The sequence below is a fragment of the Aedes albopictus genome, chromosome 2 (assembly GCF_035046485.1).
Source record: "Aedes albopictus strain Foshan chromosome 2, AalbF5, whole genome shotgun sequence".
Classification (NCBI taxonomy): domain Eukaryota; kingdom Metazoa; phylum Arthropoda; class Insecta; order Diptera; family Culicidae; genus Aedes; species Aedes albopictus.
In genome coordinates, this window is record NC_085137.1 from 26,298,746 (window position 1) to 26,321,637 (window position 22,892).

The 22,892-nt window shown below is 39.4% G+C and overlaps 1 protein-coding gene across 2 annotated transcripts in view; it reads right to left on the reverse strand.

The window, feature by feature from the left end:
• Positions 1 to 22,892, reverse strand: part of LOC109407024 (transient receptor potential-gamma protein) — a 502,502-nt gene that overhangs the window by 181,757 nt on the left and 297,853 nt on the right. For both annotated transcript variants that reach the window (XM_062849336.1, XM_062849335.1), the window contains exon 3: positions 11,185 to 11,230. The gene's annotated coding sequence lies outside the window, so the exon portion shown is untranslated. The remainder of the gene's footprint in view (positions 1 to 11,184; positions 11,231 to 22,892) is intronic.

Genomic DNA, 22,892 nt, shown 5'->3' on the forward strand with positions numbered 1-22,892 from the left:
GAACAAGTAGATTTTGTGTTGGATGTTCAGGTTTTTCCCTAGTTGACCCACCTGGCATACGAGTAGGGCACTAGTAGGTGGAACCACCCTGGCTACCACCAGCTACCAGCCTCTGAAACCAGTCACCGGAAGGGCTTCAAGCGCTCCAATCAGGCGTCAACTAGGAGGGCCAAATAGGGGCCATTACAACTAACCAGAATGAAAAGGCAATGACCGATGGCTCAGATCAAGAACCTTGAAGACCAATGCTAAGACTACACTCGCTCACTTGCCTAAAAACAGTTCAAAACACTAGTTCGAAGAGAAGTTGAAAATTGTGAGCAAATTCAGGAAGACGAAAGCTATAGTGGAAAGTGGGAAAAGAGGAGAGGGAGAAGTGAGTAGAAAGTGGACGTCAGGACCACTATTTTTCTATTACCATGGTTTGACCATCCCACTCACTCCAGGACCCCGCCATATTTGGTACAGAAACCACCAGATTTCTATTACCATCACTACACTGTCCTAGTTCCCCATTCCGGGCGAATTCCGGCATCGTTGTTGGCCAAAAACCGATCCACCAATATCGGTAGCCTGGGACGCATAGGAAGCTGCAGCGAGAACCCCTAGAGCCCTCGCGGAAGCAGAAAGTGGCCAGACGTGGCCGAAACAGTGAAGAACGAGAGGAGGACTTCGGCGGCCATTATTTGGTCGCGAGGAAGGCGTAGCCAGGTGGTTGGTGAGAGGCAGAGGGGCCCGAAGAGGAGAAGAAACAAGGTCAGATTAGCGATCATGAAAGTGGAAGGAAGCTAAGATAAGGAGTAAGTCAGACTAGGGAGATTAGCCAGAATAAAAGTTGAATAGTTAGAATAAAGTGGGAGTTTTTGAAAAGTGAAGTGCTTGTGGTTTTCCTAGGTCTACATAGTGCGGCATATCCCTGTTCCGCGGTAAATTAACTGAGGCAGTAGAGACGCTACGGATTGGCTGACCCAATACTTACAAGTGGGAGCGTTTTGAAAAAGTTTTGATGGGTTGGGAGAGGTTTCAAGGCCTTTCAAAACTTTTAGTGGCTTTCAGGAAACTTCAGGGCTTCCACGGCGTTTTAAGGGGCTTCAGGTAAGTTTCATGAGTATACATTAAGGTTTAAGGTTTTTCAAGGCTCTTCATTAAGTTTCAAGTGGTTTCAAAGGCATTCCCAGAGGTTCGAACGGTTTCAGGGGTTTGCAGGAAGCTTTAAGAGACTTGAAAGGGATTCCAGATACATTTCAACACGTTTAAGGGGGTGTTGGGGGATTTCAGAAAGGCAACCTGTGTAAAATTGGATTCAGAGGGTTTTCAAGGAGCTTTAAGACGTTTTAGTGAGTTTCAGCGCCCATATAGCCGAGGCGGTAAACGCACGGGTATTCAGCATGACCATGCTGAGGGTGACGGGTTCGATTCCCGGTCGGTCCAGGATCTTTTCGTAAAGGAAATTTCCTTGACTTCCTTGGGCATAGAGTATCTTCGTGCCTGCCACACGATATACACATGCAAAATGGTCATTGGCAGAGGAAGCTCTCAGTTAAAAACTGTGGAAGTGCTCATTGAACACTAAGCTGAGAAGCAGGCTTTGTCCCAGTGAGTACGTTACGTCAAGAAGAGGAAAGAGAGGAGAGGAGGAGTGAGTTTCAGAAGGTATCAAGGCGATTCGAGGAGTTTTAGGGGGGTTCCCGGGAGTTTTAAGAGCGTAACAGAGAGATTGAAGGAGCTTCCTGGATATTAACATGTTCAAAAAAAATCTTGCTTTTTGTATTCAGCATTAGCATGGTGCTGGCATTGGTGCTACAACGTGCGATTGACGGAAGGTTAAAGATGTTTCATGAGACTTTCAGGATGCTTCAGGTCCTTCAAGAGAGCTTTCACGCGGTTCAACGATGATTTATGTGGATTCTCGAACCTCCAAGGGGTTTACATGGGGTTCCCAGCAATTTTTGATAAGTTTCTGAGAAAATATTCAAGTTTACTCAATGGGGGTTTACGAAAGTGTTCCAATGGGTTTCAAGGTGTTTCCAGTGGTTACAAGTGACATTTGGGCAAGAGGAGGCAAAAGAAATCTCAGAAGGGTCAAAGAGATGAGAGGGGCCAGAATAGCTAGAGGGGTAGGTTGAGAATAAGGCTGGTAAGGGGTTTCAAAGCAACTGAGAAGTTTAGGGGTTATAAAAAGAGGCTAAAAATAGCTTTAAGGAGGTTCATCGGGTTTTCCGTTAAGGTAGCAGAAGGTTGCAAGGCATTCTGGGCAGTAAAGGTTGGTTAAGAGATTTTACATAAATGTTGGGTTTGGGGTAGCAGGGATAGGAGTCCAGGGGCTTTTGGAGCCCTCCTTTCTGCGAGTCAGTTGGGAGCCTAGGATTATTTTCTAAGCGAACGATATCCACACAACAGTGTGAACTTACCACCTTTGGCACCGGGAGGTGACCGAGCACCGGGGCATACGGATTGCTCAAGCGGAGTATACGTAGGCGAGATCGCCACTATGAGGGGCTAGTGTACCCACCAACAGGAGGAGCGCAGATGACTGGCGTGGACCTCACGCGAGCCCTATACCGCAGAAGGAGCGGTCTATCACAGATGTTGGGAGTTGCCGAACAGCTGGACGAGCGGGTGGACTACCATCAGCAAGGGTCCACTGAACCTCCGCGAATCGCTGGCTCTGGCTAAGAGGGAGTATGATTTCCTGGTCAAATAGCGTAGTTCAGCTGATGCGAGCATGGAGGAGCGGCCCGCCTAAACAGACCGTTTTCTGTTTGCTGACAACGCAACTCGCAGTGAAATGGTGAGCCGGCCAACAACAAGTTGAGTTGGCTTCCCCTCTCTATACAAAGTCATCCCTAACGGACGTACCGCGGAGGCAAGGAAGAGAGAGAATAATGTTTAAGTGGGTCGGTCCCCATACACTCCGAGGACCTACCTCTTGGTGCTCAAACAGTAGAGTACAGCTTCCGTGGGACACGGTAGCGGTGAGAGGCAAAACATGGATCAAAAGGATGTTGTTGAGCTGCGTGATGAGCTTTCTCGACCTGTTACGACTTTTGTTGATCTTCTCGTTTCACTGCATTTTCCGTGGTAGCCGGTACATCTGCAGCATTGGTAGCAGACGGCGTATCATTGGGCGATTGCAATTGAAATAATTTTAAGGAATACAAAATGCCTTCATCCTGCCGAACACACCAATTTTTAATGGGACTTAGTAAAATGTAACAGAACAGCGAACCATTATGTTCTCTTGTCATGGTGACTGGATCTGCAAGTTGGAGAGAGGCTGGCCAACTCCGGGATTAATTAAGGGCAAGTGAGTCAAACTGCGTTCAAGCAAACTGATGAGCATTATGTTGACCAAAAACTTTTCTTATGACAGCAGCTAGTCATAAATCGTAAGAGATTAATTTCTTGAAAATTAAGGTTCATTGACCAATAATGTCTTCTTTGTTACGACAGTCTTGTTTCCTTGCTCTTTGTTCTGAGAAGGAGCTCCCATTCCACCATAACCTACAAAGCGAACCGTTTACGTGCCTCTACGGAAAGGCAGACAGTCATCCCGTTGAAAATGATTCACTGCATCCCTTGGCAGCCCTGTCTCCACGCTGGGGGATTAAACATGGTCCGTTGCCACCCATTCACAACAGCTGCTCCGATTCCGGACAGGAGTGGGACATCGCACATTGGTCACGATTTGTCATACGGATCACCCAAGCAACCGACCAGGACACACCGCCGCGTCGTAATCTAGCACAGCGAGAATTATGTTGAGCAAAGATCAATTTACTGCTTCACTAGGTTTGCCAGCAACTCTAACAAGGTCCTACAAGCACCACCCACCGCTGCTGTCATCGCTGCTAAGGAGGGATTCCGGTCGCTCCTTGTGTGCGGAGCCACTCGGTCGTACATCCTCTCGGAAGGGGTCAATAAATTTATGTTTGACATAAAATATCAAATTCCAATTTAGATTTACACCAGTTTGTCTTGCCATTTGGTCGGAGAGTGGTGAAATCTGGTGGGAATCGAGGGGGAAAGCAGAACCGTCACCAACTGACTGACTGCAAGGATAACGGAGTAAATGTGTGGGATTTAGCTTCAGATGGTGGACAGCTGTGAGAGTTTTTACGATTCGTCGAGCGCTTTTTAGGTTATACCGAAGGGAATAGCTGGTTTCTATGAAGTTATGAACTTGAAGATAAGCACCATTGTTTCGTTTTAGGTGGAAAGCTGGTTTGTCGTCTGGGAAATTGAGCAATGCATTGTCGACATCTGAGATGGCTTCCCCGTGGTTAAGTAGTTTGCTCTTCGATTAATAAGCGAATGGTCATGGGCTCGACTCACGACTCGACGACTTTGAAGCAGACTTTTATGCGATTCAGAAAAAAATACTTTATATTTACGTGAATTAATGGATTCTGCATAAGTAATTAAAATAAAAATGGATCAAGAAATTATGACTTCTACTTTTTATAACAGAGCTCTGAGAGGAATTGAAACTTGAATGGAGTTCTTGAGAAGTGACAAGCCAGATTCGGCCTTTGGAAACTCCCTTGAACACCCTAGTGTTTTTTCTTTCTGGTTTGGAACTTCCACAGTTCTTAATTGAAGGACTTTCTTTGCCTGCCATTGCATGAATTTGTATTTTGTGAGGCGAGAACAATGATACACTACGCCCAGGAAGTCGATAAAATTTACCTCGACTGGAACAGGAGTTGAATCCGCTGTCTCCGGATTGGCGATCTAAAGCTACTAGGCTAACTAGAGACCCCATGGGGCAATCGAAATCTCTTGAAAACTTCTGAAAATCACTTTAATGCCTTTGAACCTTAGCGTCACCCCCATAAAGCTTATAAAGCCTATGAAGGTTCCTGAAAACCCCTGACACTTCTAATTGCCTTAAAATGCCACTCCAGATACCCCCCCCCCCCACCGAGATTCTCAGAAGCTACACTCTAGCCATGGCAATCTCCCAAAATGCCTCGAAACGCCCAGAGACTTCTCGTAAAACTACAGAAAGCCGTTTGAATCCCCCCATTTATACTCTTGGAAACTTCTCTGAACCACTAGGAATCGCCTTGAAACCTCCTGAAGCCCGATGAAATCCAATTGTAACCCCCCAGAAGCTCTCTTGAAAGTCTTTGAGTTCTTCTAAAACCCCTTAAAACCCGCTGAAGACGTGAAAAACCTCCGTAGCATCTTTGAACTCCTCTGAAGTTTTCCCGGAAGCCACTGAAATAATTCAAAACCCTCGGAAACGCTTTTGAAACCTCTTCCCGGGTAGAGGAAAAGAGCTCAATAATAGCATATTTTGATATTGAGATCAAAATGTGATATTGGTTTGATTGATATAAGGGATAAAAGATCTGAAAATAATATCTAAAATTTACTCCTGGAACATCATCATTAGATCAAAATTAGATTTTGTGAGATCTAACCAATAGCAGCAAGCTATTCGTTTGATCTTGGAATATCAAATTTAGATATTGTTCAGATGTTCCAGGAACATTTTTCAGATATTATTTTCAGATCTTTTATCTCTTATATCAATCAAATCAATATCACGTTTTGATCGTCAGTATTTCACCTCTACCCGGGTTCAGAACCCACTGAAATTCCTTGAAATACCATGAACCCCCGGCAGCCCCTTGAGTCGCTGGAAGCACCACAAGTGCTTTGAATTTCTTTGAAAACACTCTCAACCCTCTCATGATATCCTGAAGCTTATACCGGGAGCCTTATGAAACACCTTGGAACTCATCAGAATGTTCAATGTTCAGCTTTTCTGAGCCCACATGAAACGCTTAAAAACCTATATAATAAACGCCCCTGAGAATCTCAAAAAAATCTCGTAAACCCCCGGAATTCTCGGTAACCCGCTTCCTCTGGAAAAGTTTTCATGGGTTTCCTCAAAAAAGTCTCCATAGATTCTTTTAGAAATCCATGAGATACTTCTTGAAGGGAATCACCCACGGATTCCTTCAGAAATATTTTGACGATTTTTTTAGAAAATTTAAAGTTCAGGATCCCGCCTGAATGTTGAGTCCTTCAAAAGCTCCACCAAGAAATATTTTGGAAATTCATCCAGGTACTCGTTTAGAGAATCCTTCGGAAATTTCTCCACTATAATTTTCTATTGGAATACCTTCAGAAATGTTTTTTTTTTCTTAAATTCATTGAATGGTTCCTTCGGCAAGTTTTTCAGTAATTCATTAAGAAATTTTTACAAGTACTTCTTCAGGAAGTCCCCCGTAGAAGTGTTCTGGAGTAACTTAAGTGATTTTATTCAAATTCTTCAGAGATTCCTGTAGGAGTTCCAAAATTTCTTCTGCATATCCTCCAGATTTCCACATTTCCGCAAAAAAAAATCTGGCATTCCATCTAAGAATGTTTCCACTAGATATTAAGGTAACTTGTTCAGAAGTATTTCAAAGCAATTTCAAAAGGAATAATTTTAGAAATAGTTCTTTTTCAAAGGGTTATTACAGCATTTACTTTTTACAGTTGCACTAACGTAAGAACTACACGACACACATAACACGCGACGCGAAACAAGACATAACACTTATCGAGAAATTCATACACGTCCAAAGTGAAGAGAGAGTTACTCTATCATCAAGTCTGCTAGGTCGAAGAGGCACGATGGAGGGTCGTCCTCAATCATCAATGGCTTTTTCGTACTTCTAATGAACATGGATGTGGAATTCAAATGACCATGCATTCAAATGTGAAGCTTTATTGACACATTTGAGCAGTTCGCTTCTTCCCAGTTGATGTTGTGGTTCGTGTTTTCGGTGTAAACTGCCACGCTGGATTCATTTGGTTTGTTTGTGTCAACGGCATTCTTGTGTTCTCGAGTTCTGGTTTTGAATTTACGCCGTGTCTAACCTATGTAGACGGCAGGGCAGTCTTTGTATGGAATTTGGTTATTACAGAAGCTTATCTTGGCGTTTCTCCATGTATTTCTAGTGAATTTCCCTCAAAAGTATTTCCACATATTGCTCCAGAATTAGTTTCCGAAAATTCTCTAAGAATTTAGTTAAAAGATTTCTGCAGGATTTTTTCTCAGAATTTCCCAATTAACTTTTCAAGGAATTCCACCAAGAGTTCATCAAAGAGTTCTTCAAAAATTTCTACTAGGATTCACGAATTTACTTGGGATTTCTTCAGATATTCCACTAGAGAATAATTGAAGAGTACTTCCTAAGATTTGAACAGGGGTTCTACTGGAGTTTTTTTTTTTTCAGAGGTTCCTTAAGAAATTCCTTTTTGCATTCCTTCTGAAGTTCTTTTAGGGATACCATAGCAATATCTCAAGTGACTTCTTCTGAATTTATTATTTTTTTTCCAGGAATCTCAGCTCATGATTACTGCTCAAGTTCTTCCATTGAGTTTTTAAGAAATTCCTCTAAAAATTTCTTAAAAATTCGACAGAGATGTCTTCGTGAATGCTTTCAAGTGTTCCTCCATAAATTCCATTAGAAATTATTTCATTATATTTCTCCAAGGAGTTTTTAAGATTTTTTTTTCAGAAGTTGGCCAAACGTAGAATCCCTGAAGGAATTTATATAAAAATATCTCTAGAAGATCTCTAGAAGAGGAGTTCTTTGATACTCCTGGTGATACCTTGGGAGATTCCTAGAAAAAAATCGATAAAATTTTCTGGAGGGATTACAGGACAAAAATTCCTGGGGCGAGCTCAACTGAGTTTGAATATCTTGGTAGCCAAATGACTGCCGATGGTGGCACCAAGATCGACATAGGTGCACGGAACAAGAAGGCAAGAGCTGCTTTTGTGAACGTATGGAACAACAACCAGATTTGTCGAAGCACCAAAATCCGAATTTTCAATTCAAATGTGAACTCTGTGCTGCTATACGCCAGTGAAACTTGGTGTGTATCATCGGAGAACACTCAAAGGCTGTAGGTCTTCATCCATAGATAGCTGCGGTATATAATTCGTGCATGGTGGCCTCACAATTGGATCTTTAACGTGGAGCTCCATCGTCGATGTCATCAATGTTGGAGTAGTAGTATTAGTCCTCGACAGTTGTGAGAATGTAGATGTGAATGTAAATTAGTTCATGTACAAGTATTCGACGAGGCTTTAAGCCGATATGCAATGTTTTGACCATGAATGTTTATATTGTTACTAGCTGTCCCGGCAAACTTTGTCTTGCCGTCTTGTGGTGGTTTGACAACTGTTGAGCTCAATATAGCACCGCACTCTAGATTGATTTCATTTCGATCGTGTTGATTTCCTTCCCAGGTCATGAAAAATCAGTACTTTATCATTTTTCTTACTTTTCTAGTAGATTTTCGTAACTTTTTATTACATATAAACACAGCCACCACGAATACGAATCGAACCGTGCAAGAGTCATGCTGATCAGTTCAGCCGTTCATGACTTTTGTTGCCTCAAAGGGACTTCAAACTCATTTTTATATATATAGATTGCAGTCCGTACTACACAGATCGAAAGATGAGTGTAAAATTCTGTGACATATGATGCACATAATTGGAGCGTGGGATATCATAGAAGTTTACATGACATATCATGTAAAAGTCAGAAAATTTCATGTAAACTTCCATTATATGTCATGTAATTCAGCATGACTCTGAGTGTTTACATGACATATAACACAAACTTACATGATATATGATGTAAACCACCATAACAATAAGTTTACATGACTAAAATGAAGTTTACATGACGTGTAAATCTCATTATTTTTATCTGTATAGCTCGTTGAGCAATAAACACGATAGAAAATCGCAGGACTGTGGGTTTGATTTATAGCACCACACAACCCCGGGAAAGTACGTGTCGGGTCAATCGGTTCGTAGTGTAACCGTGTCTGTAGTTTCTGGGTTTCACACAATCAAAGGCCGATAGCGACAGAGATACGGGAGCGAAAGTGAAGGTGGGTCGGCCACACTCTTCGCAGGGGTGGGAACGAAATATGCAAACAAGCGTTAGATTGGAACTCAGCAGAACATCACAGCAGAGGCAGACCCAGAGGCTCATGGTGGCGCAGCCTCAACAAGGAAATAAAGGAAATCGACAAAAATTTACCCTATCCACAGGTCAAAGCGACGGCTGGCAACCGCCCACGATGGAGATCTTTCAATTTAGCCCTCTGCACCACCATGGGTACTCTGGACTGAAAACTGTAAGTAAGTTATGGGAAAAAACATACATAAATTGCTCCACCACGGAAACTGCAAAATCTTTAGTCACTTTTGTAACACTTAACTTGAAAACCCTAAGCATGATGGCTCACAATCGCGGACTACTTATTCTGTTTGAAACTATTCTCTTAATAATTCTCACTTTGGCAGCGGAAACTATCCGGATCCGTTTCCGTAGCGCTACCAGAAATTTCACGATTTGGCCGAAGGATTCAAAACAACGCGGAGACGAAAAAACACGTGACAGAAAGTAACCCTCCTTTGGAATTTTAGGGTCATTATTAGCAGCACCCAATGGCAAAAGGAAGGTTAAAGCAGAGCCACCCGCGCGCACGGCTCGCTGCAATCCCCTACTTAAAAAGTTGTGTTTGGGGCTATAATGTTGTTGGCGCGGCAACCTGGTAACCCTACATTCAGAAAAGTGGAGTGAAAGATCAGTAGAAGAGATATGTAGATGAAAGAGTAAGATCATCGATAGAGGAAGGAATAGAAAGGAAGCCTTCAGAATAGAATAATAAATTAAAAGTGTAGTTGAAGAAATGGTTTGAAACCCAGCGGAAGGAAGCACTGAGAATTGTGAATAAAATAAAAAAGCTTTAAATTATTTTATATGAATAAATCTGTTTAGTTTAAGCTGATCAACAAAATACCGACTTTGGATCTGCTGTAAATACAGTGTCGTGATTGAATCTCTCCCCGCTCCAACAAATGTCATTTAAGTCTTAACTTAGAATACAATGCTACTGAAATGATTTTATATGAACATGAAAGTTCCGACAAAGTTCCAAGTCGCATCTTAGGAAGTTTTTAAACTGCTTAACAGGCCTATAATGAACCTTGCCGGGTTTTATGTGCGAAGTTCCATCAAGTCTCTTTGTTAGCCTCCCAGCCAGAAAGCCCCATTTGGAACTTTATCTAAACCTTGTGGAACTTGATATTTGTATCTTATTAAACTGCAATAGAATAAATAGCAAGTTTCTTTGACTGAAAATCTTCAGTTGGTCTATAAATTTCCACTATTGTTTTCAAAAGAAGCTCTATTTTGTACATTTTATAGGATAAATGGAAAAATCCACTATTGTTAATCTCTGGGGAAACGTTTAAGTTACAATTCTGTCAGATTGAGTAGTTTGTATGTGAAAATGACGCTGGTGTGTTTTTATTATCTGCTAACTTAAGACAACGTTGAAACGCTCCTACTGAGGCGCATAAAACCCAGTCGGTAAATGTGAAACACTTCATCATAGTAGCGCTATCTGCGCCTTCGACGTAAAGCAAGCCAATTGCTTACTAAGCTGAAGCAGCAACAGCAGTAAAGAAGTTAGTAAAACAAATTGCAAACTTTATATAACCAAACACCATCATCATCGTCGTCATAGTCTGCAGCAGCGCAGTGTAGTAACCAGTCATCCTTGCGTACAACCGCGGGGGCGGAAAGGATCATGATGACCGACCGCAATCCTCCGGCTTGGCGGCAATCAATTCGTTCGTTTATTTTTCTGTTTTTTTTTTCCAGCAGTGGCCACTGCCAAGTACTCTTTACTTTGCGATGGCATGGTAACGGAAGTGTACCTGTCCTACTTGGATTTGCTTCCTGTTTCTGTGAAGCTTGAGCAACACTTATCGACCTTATCGACGACACAGACGACGGACGTAACGGTTGGAGAATCGCACACGTATGAGAATCATCGTTGTCAGGCAGGCGTAGGTAAATCGTTTCGCAATCATAACACTGTGACAAAGTATGAATAAGGGTACGTATATATGCGAGAAGATCGTACGGTACGAAAAGTTCATACATATTATGCAAACGATGCAGAAGGGAATTTTACACGGTTTTTGAATGCTCGAACTCTCTCGGTGTGGTAGGTTAAGAAAACATCAGGCTGGAGTAATGGTAATCTTGGTCGTAGTTTTTGGATGTTTATATACTCGTCGGTTTCCCTGTTCTGTGTGAGGAAATATTCTACTTCTAGTAAGAATAACAAGCGTTAGCTTACCTTCATCCGGCGCGTCATTATCATGGTGATCTTCCCATTCGGAGAACTGAAACAAAAGAGAAACAGTATATTGTATTATTTTCATAACATATATCTCTAAAATTAGTAGTCATTAATTTTGAACTCACTGTCAGTGTTCTTAAAATAACATAAAGACTGGACTCGAAAAAAATGAGACACTCAAAAAAATGTATAACTTTTGATTGCATTCACAAAAATAGCTGATTTTTTTAACCAGCACTTTTACTTCCGAAAAGTGCAATTTTATGTATAAATTTGAATATTTATAAAATTTTTGATTATGAAATCGTGTTTAGCAAATACTTGGCAGCTAAAAGCATCCATTCGAATATTCATTACATGTGCGATAAAGCCACGGTAACAAAAGTTTGAAAGGGTATTTGAGGTTCGCCATACACGCAATTACGGAAAATATTGAATTTAATACAGAAATATGTGACTAATTGACTGTAAAACATGTAACTCATCATTCAATAATCCTTTAGCCGGATGATGGTCATTTTCTACAAATTGTTTTAAGTTTAAAGCAATATTTTTAACAAATGAACATGACCCTCACGTCGATCAATTTCACCCCACTGATCAGTATCACCCGAAATCACGGTACCTCAGAAATGCTTTTCTTCAAAAGTGCGCATCTTGCGATATATGGCAAAATTTCAATAATTACAAAAATGTCATGTTTTGCAAATTGAAATAATTTTTCTTATTTGCATTTTTTTTTACTATTAAAGCGTATTGACATTTTTCAATGTTATGAAAGTTCACATGATTATCTAAAAGTCACCCATACATAACTTTTTTGTAGGTAATGTCATTTTTAAGTTATATTGAGTAAAAAACGACAAATACTTTAGACCTTTTCAAATATTAGTCTAGGTAAATAAAAAAAAACAACGTATGCAATCTTGCTTTAAAATACGTCTTTAAAGCTAAGAAATTCCATCGGATTCTGAGACAGTTTTGCCAAACCCCTACGGCGAGTTTGCGTGAATTCCTCATACACTCTAAAAAACACACAACCGAAAATGTTCAAAGTGCCACAACTTTTTTGTACATTTTTTTACCATTATGAAATTTCTACAGATGGTAGCTAACAGAATGAACCTTATTCTCACAAAATATCACGAAGGTAAAAAAATAACTTTTTGAGATATTTAATTTTTAGTAACAAAATTCAGTTTTTTTAGAAGAAAAACTAAATAAATTTTTCAATGTGTATTTTTCTGAGAGCCACCATTTATTAATCTACAACTTTGCCGAAAACAGTTTTCCGATCAAACAAGCAGTTTCAGAGATATGATTTTTCATTTGCATGTGTTCCAGTTTTTCATAGGCCCTATTTGAAAGTTAGTCGAGACTCAATAAAAAGTTTTAATATTTAACGAGAGATGAGATGATAGATGTGATATGAGATGAGTTGAGCGTTTTGAGCGTAAATTAAGGTTTTAGTGTATTCCTGGTCAAAAAATCAGCTATTTTTGTGCACGCACTCAAAATTTATGCATTATTCTTTGTGTCTCATTTTTTTTCGAGTCCAGTCTTTAATCCATTTAGAAGTATATCCACATCTGATTATCTGAAAGTATAAGCGCTTTTAGCGTGGATTGCCAATCCGGAGACGGCGGGTTCGATTCCTGTTTCAGTCGGGAAAATTTTCTCGACTCCCTGGGCATAGTGTTATTGTACTTGCCTCACAATACACAAAAATTCATGCAATGCCAGGCAGAGAAAGTCCATCAATTAATAACTGTGGAAGTGCTCAAAGAACACTAAGTTGAAGCGAGGCAGGCCAAGCCCCAGTGGAGATTTTGAGCCATAAAGAAAAAGAATTCCTCCATCAATTCCTCCATCAATTCCTCCAGAAATTATTCCAGGGAATCATCCAGGACTGACTCTAGGGAATTTTACAGGAGTTCCTTCAGAAATTACTTCAGAAATTGCTCCGGGAAATCTTTTAGGAATTCCTCCCAGAAATTTCGAGAAATTCTTCTAGAAATTATTTAAGGAATTCCTCCAGACTTCCTGAATTCATACAGGAAGCACTCCAGGAAATCCTCCAGAAATTTCTCCAGATTTTTTAAATAAAATAAAACTTCAAGAATTGTTCTACGAGTTCCTCCAGGAATTCTTCTAAGAATTCCCCAGGAAATTCATTGAAAATTTCTGCACAATTTACTACATGAGTTCTTTTAGAAAGTACTGCAGTAATTCCTCAAGTATTTCCTCCAGAATTTCTTCAACAAATTACTGATAAAATTCCTGGAAGTATTTTCGTAGGAATTTCATAAATTCCTGAAAAAAATCTTCAATGAATTCTTTATGAAACGCCTAGAGAGATTATTGGTGGAATCCTTGAAAGAAATCTTGGGGGTATTGATACCTGAAGAAATTATTGGAAGGGAGTTCTGGAAGGGATTGATGGAGGAGTTCTTGGTGAATGTCTTGTAGGAATTCCCGATAAAACTCCTGGAGGACTCCTGTAGATATTTCTGGAAGAATTTCTGAAGGGTTTCCTGGAAGAATTTCTAAAGATATTTATTGAAAAATTCCTGGAGGTATTTCTAAAGAAATTTATAAAGGAATCCCTGGCCAAAATTCTAGAGGGATTCTTGTCAAAAACTTTCGAAAGTATTGGAGCAGGTCTTGGAGCAATTCTTGAAAGAATTCCTGGGGATACTCCTAGACGGACTCTTGGGGGAATTCTTAACAGAAGTCTTGCAGCAACATCTGGAGAAGTTTTTGGAAAAAAATCCTGGAGGAATTCTTGGAGACATTTTTGGAGGAATTTTTCTAGAGAAATTCCTGGAATCTTGAAGAATTCCTCCAATCCTAGCAGAATTCTTGGAGTAATTCCTGGAGAAATTCTTGGAGGAAAACTCTTGGAGGAATTCTTGAAAGAAATCTCGGAGCACTTCCTGGAGAAATCCCTGGAGTTATCCTAGGAGTATTTTCTTGAAAAATTTCTGTAGGTTTCCTTAACAATCTTGGAGGTATTCATGAAGGTATTTCTGGAGGATACTTTAGATGAATTCTTAAAGAAATTTCTTGAAAAAAAATCTCTGGAGGTATTTCTGTCGAAATTCCTGAACAGATTCTTAGAAGAATTCTTGGCAAAACTCTTAGAGGGACCCCTGCTGAAATTCATGGGGAAATTTCTGTGGGAATTGTTGGATGAATTCCTGGAGGGATTCTAGGAGGAATTCTTGGAGTAATTCCTGAAGGAGTAATTTCAAGAGAATTTTTTGGCGAAATTCCTTAAAACAATTTTAAGGAATTTCTGAGGAAATCTCTGAAAGGAATTCTCGGACAATATCTATGGGGGAATTTCCAAAGGTTTCCTGAAGGGTCCTGGAGGTATTCATGGAGGAATTTCCAGAGGAGTTCTTGAAAAATTTTTTTTTGAAAACCCCTGGGGAAATTCCTGACAGAATTATTCGAGGAGTTCCAGAAAAACTTCTTGAAGAGTTCCTGGAGATATATTGACCAATTCCTGGAGGGTTTTCTGAAGAAATACCTGAAAGAAATCTCGGAGGAATCCCTGGAGTAATTCTTGGAAGAATTTCTGCAGGACTTCCTGCAGGTTTCCAGAGGAATTCTCAAGGAATTTCTAGAGAAAATCCTAGAAGGAATCTTGGAGACATTCCTAGAAGAAATTCCTGGTTAAATTCTTGGAAGAATTCCTGGAGGAATATTGGAGCAAATTCTGTATGAATGCTTGAAGAATTTCTTGGAAAAAGTCTTGGAGGACTTGTTGAAAAAATTCTTGGGAGGATGCCTAGGGGGATCTTTGTGGAATTCTGGGCAGTATTTTTAGAGGAATATTTGGAGAAATTCCTGGTGAAATTCTTGAAAGGATTCCTGGAAGATTTTTGGAGGAATACCTGGAGGGATTTTATGAGGAATTTTTGGCGATAGTCTAGGAGGAATTCCTGGAGAAATTCTTAAAGGTATTCTAGGCAGGATTCCTGTAAGTATTTCTGGAACAATTTATGGAGGATTTCCTGGATTATATTCTTGGAGAAATCCGAAAAAATCCCCGCAGGAATTCTCGGACCAATCCCCAGATTAATTCTTGGATAATTCCTGGAGTAATCCCTGGCGTAAATCCTAAAGTAAATTTTCAGAATTTCCTAGATAAATTTATTATCTATAAATTTATTGCTGGAGAAACTTTCTCGAAGGCCAAGAATAATTTCTGGAGGAACTGCTAGAAAATTTTTTTGAATAATTGCTGGAGAATTTTTTGGAGAAATTTCTTGAGAAAATTCTGAAGGAATCCTGGAGGTATTATCGGAGCAATTTCAATAGGAGTTTCTGCAGGAATCCCTGATCCAATTTTAAAAGTAATTTGTGGATGAATTTCTGTTGGAATTTCTTGAGACTTTATGGAGTAATTCCTGCAATAATATCTGAAGTAATTCCAGAAGGAATTCCTTAAAGAATTTTCCTGGAGTACCCTACAGCAGCTTCTGGAGGAATCCTTGAGAAATTCCTGGAGAACCTTCTGAAGGGATTGCTTGGAGAATTTCTGGTGGTATTTTTGGAGTGATTTCTGGATTAGGAATTCTTATAGAGATACTGGAGGAATTCTTGGAGAGTTCCCTGGGGTATTCTTGGAGAAATTTTTGGAAAAAATCTTTAAAATTCTTTAGTTTTTTTTTGTTTGGAAAATTCTCTGGTGGAATTTCTTTTGGGATGTCTAGGATTAATTCAAAAAAATATTTCTCAAAGAATTGCTGGGAGTATCCGTGGAGGAATTTCTGAAGCAGTTCCTGGATTAGTAATTTATGGAGGCATTCCTAGAGAAATCCCTGGAGGAATGCACGGAGGAATCCCTGATTCCAACGAGTAATTGCTCGAGGAATTTTCAAAGAATATTCTGGAGAAATTCCTGGCAGACTTCCTAGAAAATTTCCTGAAGAAATTCCTTGATCAATTCCTGGAGAAATTTCTGGAATATTTCCTGAAGCAACTTAACATCTCAAAACATACCAACATGCTGATGCCTGTGATTTTAAAAAAAAAACAAAACCTGATTATATTTAAATAGCTCCTTTACTTGAATTCATCTTTGATTTACTTCATGTCTCCCTCAACGCCACACTTATATTCGGTAAGCATTCGCTACAATGAAATGGTGCTGAGAGGCAGCCTATTTAATGCACCCATAGATACAGTATGCGGCAGGAAAAAAATGCGAAAGTGTTTTTTAACTTCAAACCTCATTTTCGTCCATTTGACATTAACCAATCTATGTTTCAACGTTCCATGATCTATAATAGGCTAGTTTTCTGAAAAGTTCATTAAAAAATTTCCCATTTTGATCACTAACCTTTACAGGGCGGCGCCTGAAGATGAAGACAACCAGAATTTTCAAACCGCAGAAAATCGCACAGGTCGCTAAATTTCGCATCTGATAAAACAAAATTTTTGATTTTCTCTACAATATCATCAAATATATGTACTTATTTCATCTAGTATGTGAAACTACATGGTTCTGAATCAGTGTGGTCTGGTTGTTCATCGAATTTGAGCTAATTTTGTTACTGTTATAGTCATTTAGTTTAATGACCATTGGGCGCGCAGTTTTTTGATATCCGCTTATTAGGCCTACATTATCACATGTTAAACATCAAATATGTTCATTTTTATTTTTCAGTGCTAGAATATAGACATTGACTGATACACTGTCATGAAAAAATAGTCATATATATCCCATATTTAGCGTGAAATATTGCCTTGAACTTTTCACATTTTTTCCTGCCGCACCCTGTAAACGAAAATGCACCATAGAAAAATAAAAATGCACCATAAATAATTAAGCAATGTACCGATAAAATGCACAGCATTCTCCATAAATAAATATAAAAGTTCCATACCCAAGCAACACACATGTTACAATAGAGTTACGACAGCGCAAGTTTTGGTTGTATAGAAGTTTATTAGACGTAATTTTAACATTGTGTTTAAATAACGTAAAATATACTTCTATACAACCAAAACTTGCGCTGCCGTAACTTTTATATAACATGTGTGTTGCTTGGGTAATAAATTAAAAATGTAGCGGTAAACCAAAAAGTTTTCTAGTTAAAAATGAAACATTGTATCAATAAAAAATTAAATAAAACACCATAAACAAATAAGTTTGCTCCATTAAAAATAATAAAAATATTCATAAATAATTAATATTTGCTCCATAATTATACCATATTTGCTCCATAAAAATTTGATATTGCACCATAAATATCATCAAATTACACCATAAACTAATTGTAAATTTTACCACAAAGAATGTAAAAGCTACATAAATTTAATCTTATTGCACCATTGCTGCAGTGTCCAACGACATATAGTACTTCAGGATGTGGATAGGAAAATGTTAATATGAAAAGTAAAAAGAAAATAAACAGAAATCATATACTGAAGCACACATCTATGATAGAACGACTTAAAAGATGGAAAAACTATGAATGCAATTTACCGGATAATCGCTTGCTGTTCGAACTCGCTAACGCTCGTCGGACCTAAAAAGGGATAACATCTCTATTTGCATTGTATCGGGCAAATTCTTGGATTTGAAGATTACCTAGAACCTAATCGACACAGTTACAACGCATCCACAGGCTACGCCGCATGGATTAAAAGAATCCGCATTTTGAAAAAGGGTTAACCATATTCTTGGAGTTAACATAATACATCTGCATCGATAAATAATTAATCTATGTTTTATATAATTATAAAATGAACTAAGTATCTTCCCAGTCAACACACGATCGCATATGATGTTGAATAGGATGCAAAGGTGGAGGCGATATACGCACACTTTACACGCGCTTAAATGGAAGCATGTACGCATATGGCCCCCACTTTAGCATCCTATTCAACATCATATAAGTCTTTGTGTTAGCTATGTTGATAACAACTGACGTTCTTTTAATTGGATTATTTTGAGATTATCATGGCAGAAGGAGCAGAATATAGCCTTTTAACTTCCACATATTAACATATATTTACATATTTCCAGTGCTACTAGCCGTTGAATAACTACTTATGATGCAGAATTTGATTATTTTTGTAGATTTCGCATTCTTTGAGGTAAAATTTATAGTTTGTTTATGGTGCAAATTGATGATATTTATGGTGCAATTTCAATTTTTATGGAGCAAATATGGTATAATTATGGAGCAAATGTTCATTATTTATGGATATTTTTATTATTTTTTATGGAGCAAACTTATTTGTTTATGGTGTTTCATTTAATTTTTTATTGATACAATGTTTCATTTTTAACTAGAAAATTTCTTTGTTTACCGCTACATTTTTAATTTATTATGGAACATTTCTATTTATTTATGGAGAAAGCTGTGCATTTTATCGGTACATTGCTTAATTATTTATGGTGCATTTTGATTTTCCTATGGTGCATTTTGTAATTATTTTGGCCGAAATAACCTTTTACCGTGCTGAGATGTATAGATTTTACGATCAATACTTCAAAATACTATAAGGATCATTTGTTTGGCAGCGGCCGCTTAAATAACAACATAAAGAGATTCTCGTAACATTATGAGATACATCAGAAAAAATCGTGAAAAATTTACATCGATGAAGTAAAGAGTTACAGGAGTAGAGGTTGTAGAGCTTGAAGGTCTTAATTCCAGAACAGTTTGTGTGGCTTTGTGGTCGTGCGACGAAGGTCACCAAGCCTTTAGACGCATCGTGCTGAGGAGCGCGGGTTCGATTCCCGCAGCAGCTGTCAGGAAAAGTTTTCGGCTGTGCCACTGGGCGTTGCATGCTAGTCCGTTGTCTAGTGTCGTGCTTTCTTCAAAGCTCACTGGAAGCAATCAAGCAATCAACGTTTCCGTGTCTTTTTATAAACTTTGAATACCCCATGAATTTACCAAAAGCCCTATAGTTGTGCACTGAGGCTTCATCAGCATTAAAGACGAATATTTGTTTTACAATTATACAGTATGTAGATATCGTAACCCAGGTCTCCAGTTAGCCTAGTGGTTAAGGCTATGGATCGCCAATCCAGAGACGGCGGGTTCGATTCCCGTTTCGGTCGAGATAATTTTCTCGACTCCCTGGGCATAGTGTATCATTGTCATTACCTCACAATATACATACAAATTTATGCAATGGTAGGCAACGAAAGCCCTTTAATTAATAACTGTGGAAACACTTGAAGAACACTAAGTTGAAGAGAGGCAGGCCTGTGGGAACGTAGAGCAACAAAGAAGATGAAGAACCCAAACTTCAAAGTGTATTGGAGACAATATGTATTTCATGGAATGCCCTACTACCACAATATCGATTTGCTCGTAGCATTGCGAGGTCTATTGGAAATCAACGTGACTAAATATCTTGAACAGAGTGAACACAAATGATGGTAGATACAGTAGATCTTAAGAAAATGAACTCCAGAGTAGTTTGGATGATCTAGATCATCCAATTCATGTATGTGCCATGAATTTTTAGAGGTGCTTTGAGGCTTTTTGAGTATCGTAGACTTGGTTCTATAACCATTCATCGTGTCTAAAATTTGGGTTAGAATGTTGAATTTGTGACACAAATTTCGGAGTACTTTGAAAGCTTTAGACATTTTGTCAGATGATTTTAACCAAACTAAATAAATAAACAAATAAATAGATCTGGGATGAAAACTTCAATAGACTATGATGGGTAATAATACATTGCATGTCAACTATCAGTCAAAACTATTGAAGATTAGCAAAACGATGGAATTTGAGCAAAAACATGTAGAATTCATAAAAAACTACGAAAAGCCACGTATTTTCGGTTACCAGCAAAAGAGGAGAGGGTACAAAGGGGGGAGGTACCATGCATTACTTAGTTCTATTATTTCATTTGCCTATAAAAGGACCCTAGGAAAAATGTTTTGAAACAAAGAAGATATTGCAGATGGGGGAAAATCGACTGTATTCTGTGTAACTCGGATTTTGACGGCTACGCAGTCTTGTTGAATCAAAACGAGTTGTTATCTAACCCGACGTTTCGACACTTTGAATGGTGTCTTATTCAGGGGAAAGATACGTATTTCGTTTTTTGTACACTGTGACGTATATTTCCCTTGAAGAAGACACCATCCAAAGTGTCGAAACGTCGGGTTAGATAACAACTCGTTTTGATCTAACAAGACTGCGTAGCCGTCAAAATCCGAGAAGACATTGCATTTCTACCAGAAGAAGATTGTGCCAGGTGTTTACGTGCTAACAATCTCGCCCCTCCCCCCTCGTAGACTTTTGTAATACATACAAAATTTTCGAAATCCGTATGATCTGTGGGATTCGATCCCAGGTCCTCGGTATGATAGTCACGTGCTTTAACCATTACACCAGGTCCGCTCCATAAAAAATCACATCACCATCCAATGAATTTCCACGTCGTATTGCGTAATCGTTTAAGTTTTATGCTTTACGCAATTATTTGGTCTTGCATGCTTTAGACAAAACAGCCGCGAATGTCCTGAAATTTCATCGATTGGTTCTCATTTCCACGTTACTCACATAACGTACATTATAACATTGTTGCTTGCACTACACCGTCAATGATGTTATTGCCCTCGTAATTGCAAAAGAGTCCCATCACTTTCCTCGTCCTCAAAGTCGTTTCCCTACTCCCAAAAAGTTCCCATCCCACGACACGTCGATGATTGCAAAAGCCACCGATAGAGAGCGTGAGGTTTCCGCTCCACATTATACAAGAAACGGAAATTTGCTTTCCCGTTTCTCCACGGAACTAAGATCGGGATTACGGAGTTTCGATTGGTGGTAGTATGTAGTTGTGCCGCCTGATGGCTGGTGGCGTGGTGCATCACGAAAAACCAAGAAGGAAACTTTAGTTCCTTGTGTTGAATGGTTTATCATAACCGCGCTGTCTTTCCGCCCTCTCGCTTCCATACACAGACGAAGACGAAAGGCAACACGAAAAATGTGCTTTATGGCACTTCTCTTCCTTCTAGCATCATTCGGGTTCCCCGCGCCATCAAAGTAGGCGATTGGCCTATTTTCTCTTTTTCCTTCCTCTTTCCGTATTAAAGTGCTATCAAGTTGGCGATGCCGCTTGAGATGATGAAATATGCCACGTTGCGTTGGTTTTTTTTTTGTCCCTTGCAGTCAGTTTTCTTCACTGAAAATAAAGTGTTGAATTGTGACGATGAATGCTCTAGATATTAGTGGAGTAGACCTGGTGTGATAGTTAAAACACGTGACAACCACGCCAAGAGCCTGGTATCGAATCCCACTCGACACGACAAACTAGAAAAATGTGAGTTCTTCGTTATAGTTCAGGACTATAAGGACTATAGAGACTATAAGTCCCTACAATTGACTGAAAGCAGCACAAAAAAAAAAATGAAACCATTGTTTACCGGCTGCTTTTAACTAAATGGCGTATAATTGACACTTTAATTCACAATCCCCTTCCGAACGCATAAATGAACCCCATTCATTCCATTATTAAGCTCGTAATTGCATTTATTACAATCTGCACTCTCTTTACCACTGGCCGAAAATTACAAAATCCCGTTCCACGCCTCTCCCAACTTTAATTTCGCGTCCTTTTGAATAGCGCCCGGGCCCAAACCTGCCCCAAAAGTCCCATTCGTATAAAAATCAATTAAAATCGCAAATGAAAAGCCACATTTGAACGACAAATGATGTTGGCAGCCGCACGCCAGGCCGAATGCAATTTGTGTCACACGGCACCGTGATTGCTGTTCACGAGAGCCCGGTGCTCGGCAATGGCGCCACCACCGTCCTCCCATGAAGCGCGGGAAAGCTTCGGCAGCGTAACTTTCACAACACGCAATCATGGAAGCAAGTGCTGTCAAAAGTCAATCCGGACATGGTGTACAGGTATTACGGGAAAATCACTCCATTCAACTGGCAGCTCTTTTTCGATCGGGGTTCGTTCGGTGGGCCCACACTATTCAGTAGTTCGATGCCCCTGCCTAGCTGCCTAGTACATAGTGTGGAGGTGGTTGGGGAGAGTACCAGGTTGCACTTTGATTACGGCGTATCGTAGGGTAAAAAGGGGTAGAACAAACAACGTAATAAAAATATTTTATTTTCTGCATTTTAGTACACTGGAACCTCCGTTTGGGTACCTCCATTAAAATAACGTTATATTAATGGAATTTGATTGTTCTCAAATATGTAAGAGAACTTATAATGAGAGATAAAGTTGGTTTTTGGAAAAGAAGCAGCTAGAGAAATAAAGGGGAGTTCAGGGATGAGAGATGAAGGGGAGTTGGTACTATTGAAAGGTTACATCTTAAGCATAAGTAATGGGATCTACATGCATAACGTATGAGTCTGAATTCATGCTTGCATTGAAACGAATTGAAACGCCTCTAAATACCTCAGAAATCTCCCTGTAGTTCACCTGAGAGCCTGTGAAGCCCCAAAAAAAAATTTTTTTTGTCTGTATTAACGAGATTTTTAACCTTAGGCTAGTTCATCTCGGGACCCCCGTTTTACTTCCCTTCCGAAGGAAGAACCCACATATTGTGAGTATGTCGGGAGTGGGATTCGATCCCAGGTCCTCGGCGTGATAGTCAAGTGTTCTAACCCTCACACCAGGTCCGCTCCCAAAAAAAACCTCTGAAATTTCTCAAACGCTTAAACGCTTTAAGACATACTGAAACGCTTTGATACGTC